Below are 5,984 nucleotides of genomic sequence, written 5' to 3'. Positions count from 1 at the left end.
GGTAGGTTTCAATTTATTTTGATATTTGTACCGAACTGAGTGTTGTATTACATATGACTTTGGGCTTCAATGATGACTTCATGTTAAGCCATCTTCTTCCATTCGGTATGTGGCTCTATATCTTTGACTGTGTGCTTGATCTATCATGCTTGCTTTTGATGTTGCTATCTCTATTTCTGAGCACATGTCTATCTGTTTTTTCCTTATACGTTGTGTGGCTTTGTGTGCAATTTTGAGACTTTTTATCGCAATGAGAACGCTAGAACTTACCCGAAGGACTTGTCGAGGCAAAATCCTAGGTCTTTGTTGTGTTGATAGGATAGAGGCCCTCTTTGGACCGTTTGAGCCAAAAAGCTAACCCTAGCAACATGTTATCCATAGAGTCCCTCTTTGAGCCGGAAAAAAAAAAACTGGATTCATTTGTTTTACCGCCTGAGAACCTGAGCCTTACAATATATCATGCCTTACCTTCACCCACTCACCTTGGCATCGCACGTGATCCTTTCACCGAGCGTCGAACGCCTGGCCAGCGAGAGTCGTTAAGTGAGGAGTTTTCTGATACCGTCCCTGAGCCTTTACATTCATCCCTCGCCTATCTAAATGTCAATTTGTCTTCGTTTCAAAAGCTCAAAAAAATAAATAAATGAAAAATGAAAAAAATAAAGAAAAAAAATTTCTTAGTTGGGAATGGTGTTTGTGGACGTGACTTTCGTGGGAGAAGAGGCGAATCTAGAAGTAAAAAAAAAAGGCATTGGTTTTTGTTCGGTGAACGGATGAGTCTATTATCGCCACCGTGCTTGTCCAGGGTGAGTTTGCTTTTCTTTTTTCCGATTCTCATCTATCCTTAACCCTAGCCTAACGTTACAAGCCGAGAAAGTCCTCTTGATCTTCATGACATTTGACCTACATTAGTGGAGATGAGTCAGACGGGTAAGCCTATGGTCATTCTATTTTTCATGTTTATCCTGCGATTTCTCTTGATACACATAAGTTACATTTGTGTTTAGGTTTTGTAGAGATGATTTGCACACACTTACACAGAGATAACAGTGTCAGAAGTTGAGTATTTGTGGGTTGAAATTCTAGTCATTTTCCAGATTCACATGTTGAGTGGGTGTAGAGGTGTTTGGAAACTTGAGATTATATGCATGAGCTCTATGTTTACACTCTCAGTCGGTTCATTTCTATTTCTTTTGTTTTGTTTTTAGTTTGTCATTTTAGGTTGTGTCATTTTGTGTTCATTTTTTTTCCTTTTCCCATTTTGTGTTGTGTTTTAAGTTTCTCTGCTTAAGGACAAACAGCCATTCAAGTTTGGGGGTATGATGAGTGCGTAATTTATGCACTCATTCGTTACTCCTTTAGCTAGTTTCGGCATGTTTTTCCTCAAGGTTTTATGTGGATTTGATGATTTTCCCTTAAGTGTGCAGTAATGGATGAAATCGCAGAGTTTTGAGGCATTTTGGATCAAAAAGACAGAGAATGAGGCGATACGTCACCTTCAAATGGCGATGCGGCTTGAAAAGGAGCAAAAATCGACGAAGAGACAGCGAGAGCTGCGACATGTCGCTTCCTTCCAGGCGATATATCGCCGACTCTAGGTGATATGTCGCCACCTACAGGCAATATGTCGCCTGATTTGCCGACTGCCCTTGTCTGGTGCACAGAAAACAAAGAGAGCTGCGATACATCGCCTATTTCTAGGCGATATGTCACCTCCCGATTTCATTAAAAACACGCGTTTTTACCCTAGGTTAAAAAAAGAGATTTTTATGGAAAGTGATTGGTTTCTGGGAAGGCGAGCAGAATGTGGGATATAAAAGGGGAGACTAAAAACTGCAAAAAGGAGGAGAAAAAGGGTTTACAAAAGGAGAAAAACTGAATCGGAGAGGATTTGAGATTGGAGCAGTTCTTCAAGATTTCCAAGCGTTCTTTCTTCTCTTTCTTCTTGTATTTCTCTAGATTTTGAATATTATTTTGAGACTGAGAGCCACATGATGTGTGGCTAATTTTCTTATTTGTTAGGGTTTAGATGAATCTCTATTTGTGATTATTGTTTCGACGTTTTAATGTGCATTTAATTAAGCTCTTCGTTTCTTTCGTGTTCTATTTTGAATTATTGCTGCTAAATCTATGATTTACATATTGCTATGCTTTATGAGATTTTGAATTGGGCAGATTTTTATTGTGAGGATTAATACTCGAGAAGGGAACATTCAAGCAATCAAGAAACGTATAGAACAACTTACGTTGGTGTGAGATCGAGAGATAAACATTACCTAGGTAACCGAAACAATTTTAGGTTGTGAAATTGAGAAGTGAAATTCCAGGAATTGTTTCTAGAGTGGAACTTAATGAAGGTAGGGATGAATAGTTGTATAGAGATATAGGCTTGATATCACCTACACATTCTTTATGTGGCACTCGAGAGAGGGTATAAGGATATACATCACTCTAGGTTCTTGAGAACGTTGAGTTAGGTTAGGCACATTACTACGGAGAAACATAATCGCAATAGAGTGAAGTCAAGACCCTAACATTTTTTATCATATTGATTTTCCGTTCTAATTTCAACACGTATTATTAATTACTGTCATCTTTCCTTTTGATTTAGTTTTCCTTTATTTTAGTTTTTCTTTGAGTTTATCACATCCAAATTTAATCGCTTAGATAAAGTTAAGATATGATATTCACAATAGTTAGTTTATATTTTTAACGTCAATCCTCGTGGGACGATATCGGTCTTCAGACCACTTTATTACTTGTACGACTTGTGCACTTGCAAGCATAGTCAAATTATTTGCAACAGAGGTCTTGGGGTTTTTGCTGCTTTTGTGTGCGTATGGATTGGTTGATGAGTTTGATATTGGTGAAATGCTGAGTGTTTTTGAGAGTATTGGGCAGCAGAGTGAACAAGCTGAAGCTAGTGAGTTGGGAATCGAGATTGGTCCAGATGACACGGATCCAAGTATGTTCTTTATGTCTTTGTGTATTTGTTTGTCTTTTGTGCTATGGTGTATATGCATTAGCAATATGGTTGTATATTCCTCCTAGAATAATGCCAGGAATTATAACTTTTTGATACCAACTGACGCATTAAGTGCATTGTCATAAAAATAAGTGTCTAAAAGAGTTACCGCATCAATACTAATATTGCATCTTGATGAGGTGGTCCATTAATATCTTTGTCCTGAAAAAGATTGTCTTATTTGTGTGCTAGACCTATGCCGTCGCAAGTGCAATAGTCTGGTATTATGTGCATTGGGATTGCTACTAGTTTGAAATAAATTTAGGTATATGGAACTTTGTTTGCTTACTTGCTGATGGTCTCCTCATGTTGTGAATTGTTTGATGATGCACCTGCTTAGGAAACACTACCCTTGATTCTCAAGAAAAGACTGACCGGTCAACGAAGGAACAGTTACAGGTGGTCGATCAAATAGCATCTTCATTTGCAAGCCGCTTGGAAGCTCTCGAGTATTTTTGTGTTGGTATGGATGGAAGGAGTTTGAAATTGTTTCTCTGTCAGCATGTGGAGGAGCATGATTCATTCTGCAATGAGGTTTGTGATGCTCTAAGTTATGCTCCGGATCCGGCAAAGCTTGTCTTGGATGCAATACCAGGTTTTTTATATTCACTACCCAAGTTTGATAAGAGTCTATCAATCAATAAAGTCAGAAAGAGTTGCATTCTTTTGTTAGAGCAATTGATGACAATATACCCCCAGCTCAGCCCTCAAGTGAGAGAGGAAGCTTTAAAGATGGCAGGTGAGTGGGGAGCTAACTTGGGACAGATTACTGAACACCCAGTGACCGTATATGGATTTCTGCTTTTTCTAGCAGCATATGGATTAAAATCTTATTATGATGCGGATGAGCTTCTTCGCCTTTTCGTAATCGCTAGTCGTTATAAAGCCTCTCCCACTTTATGTCAAGTTTTTGCGTTGTCAGATAAAGTAGATGGTAAGCTGATCACAGACTTGGTTAATATTCAATACAGCTTTTAAGTAGCAGCACTTTCAATAATCATTTAGGATTTTTTTTTTTTTTATAATATACATCATTTAGGTTTTTAAATTATCGTATACGCTTTCAGCTGATTAAGATTTGGGTCAGAAACTCTTTTCAATATATCGTATAAGATTTCAACTTAACATTTGGGTTACTTTGCGCTTTGTTGTAATTTTTACACTGACGTCTTATATAGTATTTCCTAGTTATTTTATATTTAAATTCTCTGGAGAATTCCTGTAATGCTGTCGGTTCAACTTCTCTGTTGGAGAGAATTTCCTTTATTGATTTTTGTAATTATGGTTGCTACTTTTCAAAAATTATTGTAGTTTGTACGAGTTTGGTTTAAATTTATAGTTCACTTGCTGATGGTATCTCCATGTAATGCTTGATGTTATGACTGCTTAGCGAGAGCTATCCTTCATTCCCGACCAAAAGTTGAACCATCTCAGAGTCAAAGTGGGTATTCAAAGTTGGATAACCAAGCAATTTCTTTTCCCACTGATCCGTGGCCTCAACTAGAGTCTTTCTGTATCAGTATGGATGGAAGAGGTTCAAATTTTCTATCCCATGAGAAAGTGAAGGAGCATGATTCAGTGGCTTCTTCATCCACTAGCCCTTGGCCTGAACTGAAATCCTTATGCATCAATATGGACGGAAAGAGTTTGAGATTGTTTCTCTATAACCATGCGGCGGAGCATGATTTCATATGCAGTGAGGTTTGTGACGCTTTACAGTACGCGTCCGACCCAGCAAAGCTTGTTTTGGATGCAATACCGGGAATTCTCAGTTCGCAGCCCGACTTTGACAAGAGTTTATCATTGAATAAAGTCAGAAAGAGCTGCGTTCTCTTGCTAGAGCAATTAATAAATATATCACCCGAGATCAATCCTCAAGTTAAAGAGGAAGCTCTGATGATGGCAAATGAGTGGAGAGCTAATTTGGGACCGCAATATCAGGCTGGTTTGAATGTGTATGGATTTCTGCATTTTATAGTAGCTTATGGATTCACGTCTAACTATGAGGCAGATGAGCTTCTCGGTCTTTTGGTAACCGCGAATCAGCACAAAGCGTCTCCTGGTTTATGTCAGATCCTTGGTTTGGCAGATAAAGTCGAAGGTGAGCAGATCCTGAAAATTGTTTCTAATAATGTAACCCTTTCATAATGAGAATGAACATCTTTCTTTACTGAAATTCTAATCTGTTCGAACTTCTTATGTTGTCCATCTCAAACTTCAGTTTCATCTTTCCATGCAATCTGTCGTCTGTTTTAGATTTATTACTGAATTAGGATACCTGGAATTCGGCTTAGGTGATATAGTTTGATGTAATCTGCGGTTCTTGATTATTGTCTGACAGTTCTTATCAAAAATCTCATACAAAAGACTCTGCTACTTGAGGCCATTGAACACATATATGCATTTGAAGTGAAGGATATGTTCCAACCTGTACATCTCCTGAAGGATTATCTGAAGCAATCGACGAAACAAATATACAAGAAAGGAACCAAATCGGTTTCGAGACAGGTATCATTTTTTTCTTCAAGTTACACTTCGGGATTTTCCACAGCTCTGAGTCCATTTGTTGACTGAACTTTGCTCATGGTTTCAGGCCATAGACAAAGAAATAGATGCTGTGAGGACCGTAATCAGATATATCGCTAAACTCAAGCTTGAATCAGAATACCGACCTCAAATTCTCGAGAACTATATCGTTCAGCCGGAAAAGAAGAAAAGGCACATGTAAATGAATGACACTGCAAAGTCAGAAAAGTAGAGCGAAAAGCATAAACATACTCAATTCAGGTCATCTCTAAATGCTCAAGCTTAAGCTAGTCTTCTTGTTCTTATTGAAATTCATAGTTTGGGGTATAATGCTGCTGCTATTACGGGTTTTTTTTCGGCAGGACGGATCTGGAGTGCCAATCTCTACTTTTTTTTACTCTTCAGATGAGCTCACTAAGATGGGCAGTTATAA

Source organism: Morus notabilis, unplaced genomic scaffold (genome assembly GCF_000414095.1).
Source record: "Morus notabilis unplaced genomic scaffold, ASM41409v2 Scaffold724, whole genome shotgun sequence".
NCBI lineage: Eukaryota > Viridiplantae > Streptophyta > Magnoliopsida > Rosales > Moraceae > Morus > Morus notabilis.
The sequence above is the reverse complement of the archived record's forward strand: the minus strand, read 5'-3'. Positions refer to the sequence as shown.